This window comes from Pan paniscus, chromosome 21 (genome assembly GCF_029289425.2).
Source record: "Pan paniscus chromosome 21, NHGRI_mPanPan1-v2.0_pri, whole genome shotgun sequence".
Taxonomy (NCBI): Eukaryota; Metazoa; Chordata; class Mammalia; order Primates; family Hominidae; genus Pan; species Pan paniscus.
This window is the reverse complement of record NC_073270.2, coordinates 2,529,440-2,548,170: the sequence shown is the minus strand read 5'-3', so window position 1 is coordinate 2,548,170 and position 18,731 is coordinate 2,529,440.

The following is an 18,731-nucleotide window of genomic DNA, read 5'->3' as shown; positions in this document are numbered from 1 at the left end:
CTTCATCCTCTCGTTCCTGGATTGCTGCCATTAGCCCCTCACTGGTCTCCCTATAGCCAGCATAGGAATCCTTTCAAACAAAGGCCAGATCATGTCCCACCTCTTCCCAAAAGCTTGCTACAGCTGCTCATCTCACTGCAAGTAAAGCCAAAGTTCTTACCTTGGCCCTCACAGCCCCTCACCACCTGCTTACCCCAACCCCCTTTCCCTGGTCTATATTTCTTTCCACAGGCCTTATCACTTTCTAAGGTACTATATCATTTACTTATTTACTTTATTTATTATTGTATATTGCCTGCCTCCCCAATTGGGATGTGTACTTCAGTTAATAACGACAGTGAGTTTTGTCTGCCTTATTCACTGATGTATCCTAAAGCACCAAGAATAGTTCTGGTACATAGCGCATGCTAATATTTGTTGAATGAATCAGTGACTACACCCTACAATCTCTCATATTGGGGTGAGAGCAGAAATGAAGAGAAGGATGAATAGACAGCAGGAGACAGAGGGGGAGAAAGAAGAGAGAGCCCCTAGGTCTAGGGCTGCAGAGAACATTCCTTAGTCCTGCCAGCTCTAATAGCTTGTCCCATGATCTGTGGCTAGAAGTTATCACAATATTTATGAAAAATCACTCTTTGGGAAGGTAGCAATGAATACTGGATAGTAAGAAGGAGTTTGTGTGCTTTTTCTGGCCTCAAACCCAGGGCTGATCAATGTCTACCATTTCCCTGGCTCCTGAAAGATGCATTCTCTGATGTGGAGCATTGTCATGTGTCATTACCAGGTTCCAGGGAGGGAAAGTGAAGAAAGAGCTGCCCTTTGCTTCACCTCTTCTCAGTAACAGGGTTGAAATTCTCTATCTTCTCTCTGGCTCCAAGCACTCTCCTGCCCTGCCCCTCCCTTCTTAGGATAAATCCAGTTAACAGAGCCTGAGGCCCCAGGCACCATGACTGGCCACATCCAGTCCACCCACATCGGTGGCCCCTGGCCAACTTTACTGCCAACCCTACTTGTGGGATGCTCCTGTGTATAGGATAAAGCACACAGAACAAGGTGCTGGGAGGCTGAACCCAAAGGCTACTAACATGGCAGACCAAGACAAGAGCGAGAAAGGAAAAGCCCATACAAAATAACAACAACCTTCCCCAATTTCTTTCCAAGTCAAGTTTACCCAAACTTGTTGAACAGTCTCCCTTTGTGTTCCTGTCCCTGTAGCCAGTTTATTGAACAAGCTGGACTCAGTAGGGTTGAAGCAGAAAGCTGCTTCATTCTTCTTCACCACTGTCCTTTCAAATCTGCTAAATTATTCCTCCTAAGAGGCAGTAATGGTACCTATTATTCAGGTAATAAAAATTGCAATCTCTCATTCAATATGAGTGATGGTGGGCTTCTTGGCTATTTTCCACCTTGCTCTTCCATTCTTCTTTTCTCTCACTGCCACCTCTGGAGCAGAGGAAAGGGGAAACTAAGGACTAAGGCTGGGGTGATTTATGACTTGCCCATATTCTTGCCACCTCATCAGGCCAAGGGCAGGATTTAAACCCAGATCCCCCTGACCAGAAGCAGAGGTCTTTCTGCTCCACTGCAGCTATAACACATTTATCTCTCTTTCCCTCTCTATAACACACACTCACCATAACACACGTATCTCTCTCCCTCTCTCTCTCTCTCACACACACACACACACACGGTGTGGGGAAGGCGTTTAGGTCCTTCCTAGCTAGACATTCTGCTGCCAAAATAATGATGCCTGAATATTTGGTGAGAACAAAAGCGCTGCATACATAGGCATGTCAAAAGGAAGCCTAAAAATATTTAACAGACACAAAAAATAGTCTGAATCCAGGTGTTCAGGGTGCTTTAGGGAAGTGTTGCTTCCCAGGATGATGGGAGACTACCAGATAAATGCTCACGAAACAGCACAGCTCAAATCAATTACATCACGTAGAAAATTGGACAGAAGAGGACTTACTTCCTTACTGGTAAAAGACCTAAGACTAAGGCTGACCTTGACCAGGGTATACAACCAGGGTGATTGAAAGAAATCCCACTCCAAGTGGAGCCAGGCTACATAGGACCTGGGGTGGAAGATAGATCCAAGGAGCAAGACGGAGGGATCTAGCTCCAATTTCTAAGTCCTGGACAAGGGAAACCTGTGTCACTGTGTTGTACACTGGAAACTGCTCAGCTACGTTGAGTAGTGAAGTAAAATATGAAGTATTAATTTAATGAAAGTACCCAGCATGGCCCTGAGAAAGTGCACTATTTTATTGGGAAAAAAAAAACTTTGTTAAATATTATAAGGTGCTCAGTATCATTAATAATCATGCAAACTGGGAAGAAACCCCAACTCCTGACTTCTCTTTGGGAGGGGAAAGGAGTGGAACATTCATCCAATGTTTTGACTTTTTGGGGTGCTGCCAAAGGACTAGTTTCCATCTTGCCTGAATTTAAATGCTGACGGGAATGAGGACCAGGTTTGAGGCCACTGAAAACGAAGATGATCAACATGACTTGGTCTAGCACCAAAATATGCAGTATCACAGATAAATAATAGGTGGAGCTATTGGTTTGTTCTAGCATCAGTCTGCAGTATCACAGACTTCAGTACCGTGGCTTACTGCAGCACCAGCCAGACCGCAGCATCATAGGCAGAGACTAGAGGGAGCGCTTGAATAGAAAGACCTCTTCCGTTACGTGATTACACACTAAGTCCCAAAAGGGTGCATTCCCAGAGAAGGGTTGACAGGTCTCCAGATTCTCTAGCCAGGCTGATTGGAGAAAGTCCTCCCTGTAGAAAACCAGACCACAAAGACTGTGCGGGGTAGCTGAGTTTTCAAATGCCAAAGTACCAAGAGAAGATAAGAAGACATATAAAGGGACAGGAAAACATGGCCTATTCAAAGAAACACATTACATCTCTAGAAACTGACCCCCAAAAAATACACGAATTATCTGACCAAAAAATGCAAAATAATAATCATAATAATTTTCAATGAATTAAAAGAGAGTACAGACAGACAACTAAATGAAATCAGGAAAACAATGGATGAACAAAAAGAAAATATCAAAAAAGAGATAGAAGCTATGAAGAAGAACCACACAGAAATTCTGGAACTGCAGAATACAATAACTAAATTTAAAAATCCACTAGAGGGGCTTAGGAGCAGATGTTACCAAGAGAAGAAAGAATCAGCAAATTCAAAGACAGGAGTTTTGAAATTACTGAGACAAAGGAGAAAAAAAGAACTAAGAAAAGTAAAAGAAGCATAAGAAACTTATGGGACACTATGTGTAACATTATGGAACAACCTACACACTATGAGAATCTAAGAAAGATAAGAAAAAGAGAAGGCACCACAGAGCCTTTTAAAAAAAATGATGGCTGGAAATTTTTCTAATCTGAGGGAAAAAGTAGACATACAAATTCAAAAAGCTCAACAAGCTCCAACTAGGACGAATCTAACAGCATTTACACTAAGACACAATTAAACTGTCAAAAATAGAAAAGAGGCTGAAGTGGGAGGATCACTTGAGCCCAGGAATTTGTGGCTACAGCAAGATGTGATCACGCCACTGCACTCCAGCCTGGGTGACAGAGGGAAACTTTGTTTAAAAAAAAAAATGACAAAGAGTGAATCTTGAAAGCAGCAAGAGAAAAGCAACTTGTCACATACAAAGGAGCTCCTATTAAATCATCAGCTAAAGTCTCAACAGAACCCTTGTAGGCTAGAAGGAGTGGGATGTGATGAGAGAAAAAATAACTGCCAACAAAGAATACTATATAGTACTAAACTGCCTTCAAAATGAAGGGGAAGTGAAGACTTTCCTGGATAAACAAAACTGAGGGAATTCATCACCATTAGACCTGCCCTGAAAGAAGTGCTGAAAGGAATCCTTCAAGTTGAAATGAAAAGATGATGAACGGCAATACAAAGCCATACAAAAGTATAAATCTACCAGGTAAACATAAACATAGAGACAAATATAAAATCTGGAAGTATTGTAACATAGCTGTATAAATCACTTTTGAATTTGGTATAGAATTTTAAAAGCAAAAGCATGGGAAGTAACTAAAAATCTATGTTGATGAATACACAATATAAAAAGAGGTAATTTGTTTTGTTACAGTAACATAAAGAGGGCAGAGATGTAAAGAAGTAGAGTTTTTATATGCAATTTAAGTTAAGTTGTTATCAGTTTAAAATATCTTGCTATAACTTTAAGTCTCTTTGTGTAGTTGCAATGGTGACGAAAATTAAAATATGCATAGAATACCAATGCTCTTCAACTTATGATGGGATAACATATGAATAAACCCATCAGAAGTCAAAAATATTGTAAGTCAAAATTGCATTTAATGCTGGCAACACAGCATACTGTCCCTGACTTATGTTCAACTTACAAATTTTCAACTCTACAATTATGCAAAATTAATACACATTCAGTAGAAACCATAACCCCATTGTAAATCATAGGAACTTTTTATCTTATGCTGGACTTACATTCAGGTACTGTCTGTATACACAAACAGAATTGAAAAGAGAATCAAAATATGTCAGTACAAAACATACAAGAAGGCAGCAAAGGAGAAAAGGAGCAAAAACCACTGGACAAGACATATTAAAATATATTGAATGTATTATCCATATATATAGACAAGTAACAAAATGAAAATAGTAAGTCCTTCCATGTCAGTAATTACTTTAAAGGCAAATAAATACCTCAGTTAAAAGAGATAAATGAGAAAACATAAAAACAACAGAGCAAGATGATGGAATAGAAGGCCCCAGCAATCATCTCCCCCAGGAAGGACACTAATTTAACAACTGTGTACACACAAATAAAAGAGCCTTCATAAGAACTAAAAATCAAATGAGCAGTCACAATACCTGGTTTTACTTCATATCACTGAAAGAGGCACTGAAGAGGTAGAAAAAAAAGTCTTGAATAGCCAACACCACCCCTCTCCTAACCCCTGGCAGTGGCAGCATGGTGTGGAGAGCATTTCTGTGCACTGGGGAAAGGGAGATCACAGCAGTTGTGAAGCATTGAACTCAGTGCTGCCCTATTATAAAAGAAAACAAAATGGGACCAAACTCAGCTGTTACCCATCCAAAGAGGGAGCATTTAAACAGCCTTAGCCAGAGGGGAATTGCTAATCCAATCTCAGTGGTCTGAACTTCAGTTCCTGCAAGCCTTACCACTGTGGGCTAAAGTACTCTGGGGCTCTAAATAAACTTGAAAGGCAGTCTAGGCTCCAAGAGCTACAACTCCTAGGCAAGTTCTAGTGCTGAACTGGGCCCAGAGACAGTGGACTGAGGGAACATGCAACCTACTGAGACACAAGCCAGGGCAGCTAAGAAGGTGCTGGCATCACCCTTCCCCTAACCCCAGGCTGCACAGCTCACCAAAGAGGCCTCTTCCCTCCACTTGAGGAGAGGAGAGGGAAGAATGAGGAGGACTTTGTCTTGCATCTTGGATGTTGGGAATAACGCTCAAAATCCTAAGGAAATTGAACACTCAAACAAGGATTCTTAGCAAAGCAATTTTACTTCTGCACAGAGGGGTGCTTCTCCTTGGCCAGTCACCATGAGAGCGCACCTGAACAAGAGCCTTTATTCCTGAAGCAAGTCCTGCCCCTGTACCCTTTCCCCATTGGCCATGTTCAGGCAGTACAATCTAAATTAACCCTGGTTGGCTAAACATTTGAACTTTTTTTCAGATAAGGAGGGTATGTAAGGAAGAGAGGCAAAAGGGGAAGGGGTGTCTGCAATGAGCTAGAGAGCAAGTCTTCTTGCCAAATAAGGAAAGAAATGTGAGCTGGTACTGATAACACCTGGTACTGTGGCGTGTCTGGGCATGTAACAAAGACAGAAAGGAAGAAAAAAGAGAAAAGTGAAAAAGGGGTGGGGAGGTACTATGAATTAAAGAATAAAGGATTGATCAGGCTATTTGAAGAGAAACCTCATCATATCCCACATGGATATCAGCTCAACCACAGCAGGATAGGGCACCGTGAGGCCCCTTTTCAGGTCCCAGCTCCAGGGTGATATTTCTTGACACACTCTGGGCCACAAGGGAACCCACTGCCTTGAAGGAAAGATCCCACTCCTGGAAGCATTCATCACCTGCTAACTAAAGAGACATTGTGCCCTGAATAACCAGCAGCAATACCCGGGTACTACGTTGAGGGACTTGGGTGAGACTTTCTGGTTCAGGTGAGACTCAGCACATGACTCACCACTCAGTCGTGGTGGCTATGAGGCAAGGCTCCTTCCACTTGAGAAAAACAGAGGGAAAAAATATGAAGGACTTTGTCTTGCCCGTTAGGTACCAGCACAGCCACAGTGGGGTGGAGCATTAAGTGGTTTTTTGGGGTCCCCAGTTCCAGGACTTTGCTGGTGAATAGCATTTCTAGACCTGTCCTGGGCCAAGGGGAAGCCCACTGCCCTGAAGGGTGAGTTCCGGGCCAGGCAGCATTCACCACAAGCTGACTGAAGAGCCCTTGGGCCTTAAAGGAACATTGGCGGTAGTCTGGCAATACTCCCTATAGGCTTGTGGTGGTGTTGGTCATGGGGTGAGACTCCTCTGCATTTGGAAAAGAGAAAAGAGTGGGAAGAACTGGATCTTGTCGTTTGAGTGCCAGCTCAGCCACAGTACGATAGAACACCAGATAGATTTCTAAGTCTTTTTACTCTAGTTCTTGGCCCCCAGATGGCACCTCTGGACATGCCCAGAGCCTGAGGGGAACTTGCCATCCTGAAAGAAAGAACACAGGTCTGGCTGGCTTTGCCACCTTCTGATTATAGAGCCCCAAGCCATTGAGTGAACATAGGCCACAGCTAGGGAGTGGTTACAGCAGGCCTTGGGACTCAGTACTGTTCTGGCTTCAAGTCTGACCCAGCACAGTCCTAGCGGTGGTGGCCACAGGCTGCTGTGTCACTCCACTCCCAGCTCCAGGTGACCCAAAACAGATAGAGAGACGCCATTCATTTGGGAGAAAATAAGGGAAGAGAACAAGAGTCTCTGCCTGCTAATCCAGAGAACTCTTTTGGATCTTGTCTAAAAGAAGTTATCAAGAAAGTATCTCTATTGGTCTGCAAGAACCAGAGTGTTACTGGGCTTGGAGTGCCTCTTAAAGCAGAAATAGATGCGATTACAACACCAAGTCTTTTTTAATATCTGGAAAGCCTTCCCAAGAAGGATGGATACAAACAAGCTCAGACTAAGAAGACTGCAATAAATACCTAACTCTTTAATGCCCAGACACCGAAGATGCATTTACAAGCATCAACAACATCCAAGAAAACATGACCTCACCAAATGAACTAAATAAGAAACCTGGGACCCATCCTGGAGAAAGGAGATATGTGACCTTTCAGACAGATAATTCAAAATAGCTGTTTTGGGGAAACTCAAAGAAATTCAAGACAACACAGAGAAGGAGTTCAGAATTATATCAATAAATTTAACAAAGAGACTGAAATAGTTAAAAAGAATCAAGCGGAAATCTGGAGGTGAAAAATGCCATTAGCATATTGAAGAATGCATCAGTGTCTTTTAATAGCAGAATTGATCAAGTAGAAGAAAGAATTAGTGAGCCTGAGGACAGATTATTTGAAAATACACAGTCAGAAGAGACAAAAAAAGAATGAAAAACAATATAGCATTCCTACATGCTCTAGAAAATAGCCTCCAAAAGGCAAATCTAAGAGTCATTGGCCTTAAAGAGGAGGTAGAGAAGGAGATGGGGTCGAAAGTTTTTTCAAAGGGATAATAAGAGAGAACACCCCAAACCTAGAGAAAGATATCAATATCCAAGTACAAGAATGTTATAGAACACCAAGAAGATTTAACCCAAAGAAGAATACCTCAAGTCTTCTCTTAATAATCATTTAATAATCAAACTCCCAAAGACACTTAATAATCAAACTTTATCTAAAGGTAAAGAAAGGATCCTAAAAGCAGCAAGAGAAAAGAAAAAATGACATTCAATAGACCACCAACACATCTGGCAGCAGATTTTTCAGGGGAAATCTAACAGGCTAGGAGACAGTGGCATGACATATTTAAAGTGCTGAAGGAAAAAAAGCTTTTACTGTAGAATAGTACATCTGGTGAAAATATCCTTCAAATATGAAGGAGAAATAAAGACTTTCCCAGACAAGCAGAAGCTGAGGGAATTCATCAACACCACACCCGTCCTACAAGAAATGTTAAAGGAGTACTTCAATCAGAAAAAAAAAAGAATGTTAATGAGCAATGAGGAATCATCTGAAGGTATAAAACCCGGTGGTAATAGTAAGTACACAGAAAAATACTGAATATTGTAACACTGTAACTGTGGTATATATGCTACTCTGATATTAATAGAAAGACTAAATGGTGAACCAATCAAAAATAATAACTACAAAAACTTTTCAAGACATGGTACAATAAATGTAGTTAGAAGCAACAAAAAGTTAAAAATGGGGTGGGGAGAAGTTAAGGCATAAAGTCTTGATTAATTTTCTTTCTGTTTGTTTATGCAAACAATGCTGTTATAGCTTTAAAATGGGTTACAAAATAGTATTTGCAAGCCTCGTGGAAACCTCAAACCAAAAAATATACAACAGATACACAAAAAATAAAAATTAAGAAACTAAACCATATAACCAGAAAAGCTCATCTTCACCCACACCAAAAAAAAAAGACAGGAAGGAAAGAAAGAAGAAAGAGAAAACTACAAAACAACCAAAAAACAAATAACAAAATGGCAGGAGTAAGTCCTTATTTATCAATAACATTGAATGTAAATGGACTAAAAACTCTCCAGTCAAAAGACACAGAGTGGCTTAATGGATTTAAAAAAAAAAAAAAAAGGCCTGCCAGGCACAGTGACTCATACCTGTAATCCCAGCACTTTTGGCCAGGCGTGGTGGCAGGCGCCTGTAATCCCAGCTACTCGGGAGGCTGAGGCGGGAGAATTGCTTGAACCCGGGAGGCGGAGGTTGCAGTGATTCAAGATCATGCCACTGTACTCCAGCCTGGGTGACAGAGTGAGATAACACCTAAAAAAAAAAAAAAAAAAAAAAAGCCCAATGATTTGTTGCCTACAAGAAATCCATTTCACCTCTAAAGACACGTGTAGACTGAAAAGACAAAGCTCACTACGTGATGATAACGGGGTCAATACAACAAGAAGATATAACAATTTTAAATGCATATGCACCCAACACTGGAGCACCCAGATATATAAAGCAAATATTACTAAAGCTAAAGAGAGAGAAAGGCCCAGTGCAATAATAGCTGAAGATGTGAAAACCCCACTTTCAGCACTGGACAGATCTTCCAGACAAAAAATCAGCAACGAAACATCGGACATAATGTACACTATAGATCCAATGGATCTAACAGATATTTACAGAACATTTTATCCAACAGCTGCAGAATACTCTTTTTTTTTCTCAGCACATGGGTCATTCTCAAGAATAGACATATTAGGTCACAAAACAAGTAAAAATTGAAATAATATCAAGTATCTTCTCTGACCACAATGGAGTAAAACTAGAAATTAATAACAGAGGAATTTAGGAAACTATACAAATACTTGGAAGTTAAATAATATGCTCCAGAATAACCAGTGGGTCAATGAAGAAAGTAAGAAAGAAATTGAAAAATATATTGAAAGAAATGATAATGGAAACACAACATACAAAAACTTGATATAGCAAAAGTAGTATTAAAGTTTATAGCTATTAGTGCCTACATCAAAAAAGAAGAAAAACTTCAAATAAACAACCTAATGATGCATCTTAACTGAAAAAGAAAGAGCAAACCAAATCCAAAATTAGTAGAAGAAAAGAAATAATAAAGATCACAGCAGAGGTCAGGCGTGGTGGCTCACACCTGTAATCCCAGCACTTTGGGAGGCCAAGGCGAGCAGATTATCTGAGGTCAGGAGTTTGAGACAAGCCTGGCCAACATGGTGAAACACCATCTCTACTAAAAATACAAAAATTAGCTGGACGTGGTGGTGGGTGCCTGTAATCCCAGCTACTTGGGAGGCTGAGGCAGGAGAATCACTTGAACCCAGGAGGCGGAGGTGGCAGTGAGCCGAGATCATGCCACTGGACTCCAGCCTGGGCAACTGAGAGAGACTCCGCCTCAAAAAAAAAAAAATCACAACAGAAATCAATGAAATGGAAATAAAACAACACAAAGGATCAATGAAGCAAAAAGTTGGCTTTTTGAAAAGTTAAACAAAATTTACAAACCTTTAGCCAGACTAAGAAAAAAAGCAAGAAGATCCAAATAAAATCAGCAATGAAAAAAGAGACATCACAACTGATACTGCAGAAATTCCAAGCATCATTAGGGGCAACTTTATGCCAATAAATTGGAAAATCTAGAAAGAATAAACAAATTCCTAGACACATACAACCTACCAAGATTGAACCATGAAGAAATCCAAAACCTGAACAGACCAGTATTAAGTAACGAGATTGAAGCTATAATAAAAAGTCTCCCAGTAAAGAAACAGTGGCTTCACTGCTGAATTTTACCAATCATTTAAAAAAGAACTATTACCAATCCTACTCAAACTATTCCAAAAAATAGAGGAGGAGCGAATACTTCCAAACTCATTCTATGAGACCGGTATTACCCTGATACCAAAACCACATAAAAACACATAGAAAAAGGAAAACTGCAGACCAATATCTCTAATGAATATTGTTGCAAAAATTCCCAACAAAATATTAGTAAACTGAATTCAACAATACATTAAAAAGCTCATTCATCATGACCAAGTGGGATTTATTCCTGGGATGCAAGCATCAAGGATAGTTCACCATACACAAATCAATAAATGTGATACATCATATCAACAGAATGAAGGACAAAAACCATATGACCATTTCAATTGATGCTGAAAAAGCATTTGATAAAATGTAACATCCCTTCATGATAAAAAATCCTCAAAAAAACTGGATTTAGGAGGACTATACCTCAACATAGTACAACCCATATATGACAAACGCACAGCTAGTATCGTACTGAATGAGGGAGACTGAAAGCCTATCCTCTAAGACCTGGAGCATGACAAGGATGCCCACTTTCACCACTGTTATTCAGTGTAGTAATGGAAGTCCTAGCTACAGCAATCAGAGAAGAGAAAGAAAAAAATGGCATCCAAATTGTAAAGGAAGAAGTCAGATTATCCTTGTTTGCAGATGATATGCTCTTATATTTGGAAAAACCTAAAGACTCCAAAAACAGGCAAAACTAATCTACGGTGATAGAAATCAGAGGTGGCTGCCTCTGGGGCCAGAGATTGAATGGAATGAAACAAGAAGGAACTTTCTACATCTTGGGGTGGTTATTACACAGATGTATATGGATGTAAAAGTCTAAAAATTCACTGAACTGCACATTTAAATGTTTGTGCCTTTTTCTGTATGTAAGTCAGACCTCAATAAAAATTTAAAACAAAAACACCAAAAAGCAAGCCATGGGATTTGACATGAAACAGGAAAAGGGAGTAAGAAAGGCAAACCAAGCCACAAGGCAGGACAAATTGCCAATAGCAGAAAATCAAGTTCAAGGACCTTAGAGACTTTAGTATTGAGACACTAAATGCTTCCTCCTAAATGAAAAGAAGAGAAGAAATGAGGCTGGATGACTTTTGTGTTCGGTCATAAAAAGCCATGCTTTGTTCTCATGGGACTTGTGGCATTTGGTGTTTACAGACCATCGGAAATCCTCACTGCTTTATCTCTCAAGTTCACTGGTAGCTCTTGGAAAATCAGGAATCTGAGAGACTCACAGAAACTGCCGCTAATGATGCCAGCTGCCTGTGCTTTAGAGGTGATTTATAGAAGACAGGCAGCACTGCAAAACCTCACATTTGCATAAATTAAATCCACCAATTCTCACGTATCTGCCCCCTCTTCATGGCTAGAGAAGCAAGCATGCCTCTCCTTTTACCTTCCAAATCTAAGCAAGAACCTCTCCTTGGTTCATTATTCTCTCCTAGAATAATGATGGTAAAGAGTTACAGAAAATGCAGTTCTTAGGCTTTTAGAACCTCCAAAAAAAGAGGAGAGCATAGAAAAAGTGGAGATAGATGCTGATTGCAAAGACACCAGTGTTGCTCTTTTTAAGACTGGTATTTACTTGATTGCTGCTAAGGTTGAACGCTTTCCCTGTGCTTGCTTAGTATGTTTTCCATTTTATGGTAAACAATCAAAAAGCTGTTGTTTTAACAAAGTTCCATTTTTGTAGTGGAAGGAAAAAAAGCTTTATGGGTAGACTTGTGTTCTATATATACCTCGGGTGCTCTTGTTGAGGATAACTTAACTCAGGCTAGTAATAGACACTATAGTTCATGTGATACCCAAGCACACTGACCAGGAGGAATGCCACTGTTCCTAGTTACCGAGCAATTCTCGCAAGCCAGTGCTTCACGCGCAATCGCATTTCATGTGTTTTATAGATGACGTGACAGATATAACATTTTTAACTATTTCCTTTTGCATTTCTCCATCTCCCAGTAGTTTAATTCCTTCCCTGGAAGCTTTTTTCCTATTCTAAGCTGGAGTGTGAGACTTGCTGTCTTGAGGAAGGGGCAGGAGGGATTCCATCTAGAACAAAGAAGGCCAGCTGTTAGGAAGAAGACTGAGATTAGGAAAGTCCCTACCAGAAGGAAAAGAAGGGGAACTCCTCCCCTTATGACTTGGTGAGGAAGTAAGAAAAAGAGGGAGAAGACAGGGGTTGAGATGCTAGAGTCCTGCCAACCCCACAGTCCTGAGGTCCAAATGCTGGGGTGGGGTGGGAATGGAGTTTAGGGATTCCTACAGCATAAGGGATCATGGCCTGTCTTCCCAGGGTGTTCATAGTCCACGACATCACAAAGAAACCATATTCAACCTGGCTTCTGAGCACTAGATCGAAAACAGTAGAGAAATTGAATGTCTTCAAAAACTGGTGACTGTGGTTAACCCTAAGGAAAGTAATGTCTGGGAGCCCTATAAATGAGACACTGAGACCTCTGAATTTTGTACCTGTAGATGCCCATGGCAGATAAATCACAAAAATATCCACAATTCTATACCCCCTCTTTGTATCCACACCTTTTGCAATTAGGCTTTGCAGTTCCCTAACAAGAGGCAAAGTCTATTTTCCATTCCTTGAATCTTGTCTGGTCTTGTAACTTGATGTGGCCAAAAGAATATGGCAGAAGTTTCCTTGTACCTTGCACTGTCTCTCAAAACTGCCCCTTTCATGAGAACAAGACTAAGTTAGTGTCCTGGAGATGAGAGACCACAGAGGACAGCTGAGGTACCTGGGTTAACAATCAGTCGGGGGAGGAGCCAAGATGGCCGAATAGGAACAGCTCCGGTCTACAGCTCCCAGCGTGAGCGACGCAGAAGACGGGTGATTTCTGCATTTCCATCTGAGGTACCGGGTTCATCTCACTAGGGAGTGCCAGACAGTGGGTGCAGGCCAGTGGGTGCGCGCACCGTGCGCGAGCCGAAGCAGGGCGAGGCATTGCCTCACCTGGGAAGCGCAAGGGGTCAGGGAGTTCCCTTTCTGAGTCAAAGAAAGGGGTGACGGACGCACCTGGAAAATCCGGTCACTCCCACTCGAATACTGCGCTTTTCCGACGGGCTTAAAAAACGGCGCACCACGAGATTATAACCCGCACCTGGCTCGGAGGGTCCTACGCCCACGGAGTCCCGCTGATTGCTAGCACAGCAGTCTCAGATCAAACTGCAAGGCGGCAGCGAGGCTGGGGGAGGGGCGCCCGCCATTGCCCAGGCTTGCTTAGGTAAACAAAGCAGCCAGGAAGCTCCAACTGGGCGGAGCCCACCACAGCTCAAGGAGGCCTGCCTGCCTCTGTAGGCTCCACCTCTGGGGGCAGGCCACAGACAAACAAAAAGACAGCAGTAACCTCTGCAGACTTAAATGTCCCTGTCTGACAGCTTTGTAGAGAGCAGTGGTTCTCCCAGCACGCAGCGGGAGATCTGAGAACGGGCAGACTGCCTCCTCAAGTGGGTCCCTGACCCCTGACCCCCGAGCAGCCTAACTGGGAGGCACCCTCCAGCAGGGGCACACTGACACCTCACACGGCAGGGTACTCCAACAGACCTGCAGCTGAGGGTCCTGTCTGTTAGAAGGAAAACTAACAAACAGAAAGGACATCCACACCGAAAACCCATCTGTACATCACCATCATCAAAGGCCAAAAGTAGATAAAACCACAAAGATGGGGAAAAAACAGAACAGAAAAACTGGAAACTCTAAAACGCAGAGCACCTCTCCTCCTCCAAAGGAACGCAGTTCCTCACCAGCAACGGAACAAAGCTGGATGGAGAATGATTTTGACGAGCTGAGAGAAGTAGGCTTCAGACGATCAAATTACTCTGAGCTACGGGAGGACATTCAAACCAAAGGCAAAGAAGTTGAAAACTTTGAAAAAAATTTAGAAGAATGTATAACTAGAATAACCAATACAGAGAAGTGCTTAAAGGAGCTGATGGAGCTGAAAACCAAGGATCGAGAACTACATGAAGAATGCAGAAGCCTCAGGAGCCGATGCGATCAACTGGAAGAAAGGGTATCAGCAATGGAAGATGAAATGAATGAAATGAAGCGAGAAGGGAAGTTCAGAGAAAAAAGAATAAAAATAAATGAGCAAAGCCTCCAAGAAATATGGGACTATGTGAAAAGACCAAATCTACATCTGATTGGTGTACCTGAAAGTGATGGGGAGAATGAAACCAAGTTGGAAAACACTCTGCAGGATATTATCCAGGAGAACTTCCCCGATCTAGCAAGGCAGGCCAACGTTCAGATTCAGGAAATACAGAGAACGCCACAAAGATACTCCTCGAGAAGAGCAACTCCAAGACACATAATTGTCAGATTCACCAAAGTTGAAATGAAGGAAAAAATGTTAAGGGCAGCCAGAGAGAAAGGTCGGGTTACCCTCAAAGGGAAGCCCATCAGACTAACAGCGGATCTCTCGGCAGAAACCCTACAAGCCAGAAGAGAGTGGGGGCCAATATTCAACATTCTTAAAGAAAAGAATTTTCAACCCAGAATTTCACATCCAGCCAAACTAAGCTTCATAAGTGAAGGAGAAATAAAATACTTTACAGACAAGCAAATGCTGAGAGATTTTGTCACCACCAGGCCTGCCCTAAAAGAGCTCCTGAAGGAAGCGCTAAACATGGAAAGGAACAACTGGTACCAGCTGCTGCAAAATCATGCCAAAATGTAAAGACCATCGAGACTAGGAAGAAACTGCATCAACTAACGAGCAAAATCACCAGCTAACATCATAATGACAGGATCAAATTCACACATAACAATATTAACTTTAAATGTAAATGGACTAAATTCTCCAATTAAAAGACACAGACTGGCAAGTTGGATAAAGAGTCAAGACCCATCAGTGTGCTGTATTCAGGAAACCCATCTCACGTGCAGAGACACACAGAGGCTCAAAATAAAAGGATGGAGGAAGATCTACCAAGCAAATGGAAAACAAAAAAAGGCAGGGGTTGCAATCCTAGTCTCTGATAAAACAGACTTTAAACCAACAAAGATCAAAAGAGACAAAGAAGGCCATTACATAATGGTAAAGGGATCAATTCAACAAGAGGAGCTAACTATCCTAAATATATATGCACCCAATACAGGAGCACCCAGATTCATAAAGCAAGTCCTGAGTGACCTACAAAGAGACTTAGACTCCCACACATTAATAATGGGAGACTTTAACACCCCACTGTCAACATTAGACAGATCAACGAGACAGAAAGTCAACAAGGATAGCCAGGAATTGAACTCAGCTCTGCACCAAGCGGACCTAATAGACATCTACAGAACACTCCACCCCAAATCAACAGAATATACATTTTTTTCAGCACCACACCACACCTATTCCAAAATTGACCACATAGTTGGAAGAAAAGCTCTCCTCAGCAAATGTAAAAGAACAGAAATTATAACAAACTATCTCTCAGATCACAGTGCAATCAAACTAGAACTCAGAATTAAGAATCTCACTCAAAGCCGCTCAACTACATGGAAACTGAACAACCTGCTCCTGAATGACTACTGGGTACATAACGAAATGAAGGCAGAAATAAAGATGTTCTTTGAAACCAATGAGAACAAAGACACAACATACCAGAATCTCTGGGACGCATTCAAAGCAGTGTGTAGAGGGAAATTTATAGCACTAAATGCCCACAAGAGAAAGCAGGAAAGATCCAAAATTGACACCCTAACATCACAATTAAATGAACTAGAAAAGCAAAAGCAAACACATTCAAAAGCTAGCAGAAGGCAAGAAATAACTAAAATCAGAGCAGAACTGAAGGAAATAGAGACACAAAAAACCCTTCAAAAAATCAATGAATCCAGGAGCTGGTTTTTTGAAAGGATCAACAAAATTGATAGACCACTAGCAAGACTAATAAAGAAAAAAAGAGAGAAGAATCAAATAGACACAATAAAAAATGATAAAGGGGATATCACCACCGATCCCACAGAAATACAAACTACTATCAGAGAATACTACAAACACCTCTACGCAAATAAACTAGAAAATCTAGAAGAAATGGATACATTCCTCGACACATACACTCTCCCAAGACTAAACCAAGAAGAAGTTGAATCTCTGAATAGACCAATAACAGGAGCTGAAATTGTGGCAATAATCAATAGTTTACCAACCAAAAAGAGTCCAGGACCAGATGGATTCACAGCCGAATTCTACCAGAGGTACAAGGAGGAACTGGTACCATTCCTTCTGAAACTATTCCAATCAATAGAAAAAGAGGGAATCCTCCCTAACTCATTTTATGAGGCCAGCATCATCCTGATACCAAAGCCGGGCAGAGACACAACCAAAAAAGAGAATTTTAGACCAATATCCTTGATGAACATTGATGCAAAAATCCTCAATAAAATACTGGCAAACCGAATCCAGCAGCACATCAAAAAGCTTATCCACCATGATCAAGTGGGCTTCATCCCTGGGATGCAAGGCTGGTTCAATATACGCAAATCAATAAATGTAATCCAGCATATAAACAGAGCCAAAGACAAAAACCACATGATTATCTCAATAGATGCAGAAAAAGCCTTTGACAAAATTCAACAACCCTTCATGCTAAAAACTCTCAATAAATTAGGTATTGATGGGATGTATTTCAAAATAATAAGAGCTATCTATGACAAACCCACAGCCAATATCATACTGAATGGGCAAAAACTGGAAGCATTCCCTTTGAAAACTGGCACAAGACAGGGATGCCCTCTCTCACCGCTCCTATTCAACATAGTGTTGGAAGTTCTGGCCGGGGCAATCAGGCAGGAGAAGGAAATAAAGGGTATTCAATTAGGAAAAGAGGAAGTCAAATTGTCCCTGTTTGCAGACGACATGATTGTTTATCTAGAAAACCCCATCGTCTCAGCCCAAAATCTCCTTAAGCTGATAAGCAACTTCAGCAAAGTCTCAGGATACAAAATCAATGTACAAAAATCACAAGCATTCTTATACACCAACAACAGACAAACAGAGAGCCAAATCATGAGTGAACTCCCATTCACAATTGCTTCAAAGAGAATAAAATACCTAGGAATCCAACTTACAAGGGATGTGAAGGACCTCTTCAAGGAGAACTACAAACCACTGCTCAAGGAAATAAAAGAGGATACAAACAAATGGAAGAACATTCCATGCTCATGGGTAGGAAGAATCAATATCGTGAAAATGGCCATACTGCCCAAGGTAATTTACAGATTCAATGCCATCCCCATCAAGCTACCAATGACTTTCTTCACAGAATTGGAAAAAACTACATTAAAGTTCATATGGAACCAAAAAAGAGCCCGCATCACCAAGTCAATCCTAAGCCAAAAGAACAAAGCTGGAGGCATCACACTACCTGACTTCAAACTATACTACAAGGCTACAGTAACCAAAACAGCATGGTACTGGTACCAAAACAGAGATATAGATCAATGGAACAGAACAGAGCCCTCAGAAATAACGCCGCATACCTACAACTATCTGATCTTTGACAAACCTGAGAAAAACAAGCAATGGGGAAAGGATTCCCTATTTAATAAATGGTGCTGGGAAAACTGGCTAGCTATATGTAGAAAGCTGAAACTGGATCCCTTCCTTACACCTCATACAAAAATCAATTCAAGATGGATTAAAGATTTAAACGTTAGACCTAAAACCATAAAAACCCTAGAAGATAACCTAGGCATTACCATTCAGAACATAGGCGTGGGCAAGGACTTCATGTCCAAAACACCAAAAGCAATGGCAACAAAAGCCAAAATTGACAAATGGGATCTAATTAAACTAAAGAGCTTCTGCACAGCAAAAGAAACTACCATCAGAGTGAACAGGCAACCTATAACATGGGAGAAAATTTTCACAACCTACTCATCTGACAAAGGGCTAATATCCAGCATCTACAATGAACTCAAACAAATTTATAAGAAAAAAACAAACAACCCCATCAAAAAGTGGGCGAAGGACATGAACAGACACTTCTCAAAAGAAGACGTTTATGCAGCCAAAAAATACATGAAAAAATGCTCATCATCACTGGCCATCAGAGAAATGCAAATCAAAACCACTATGAGATATCATCTCACACCAGTTAGAATGGCAATCATTCAAAAGTCAGGAAACAACAGGTGCTGGAGAGGAT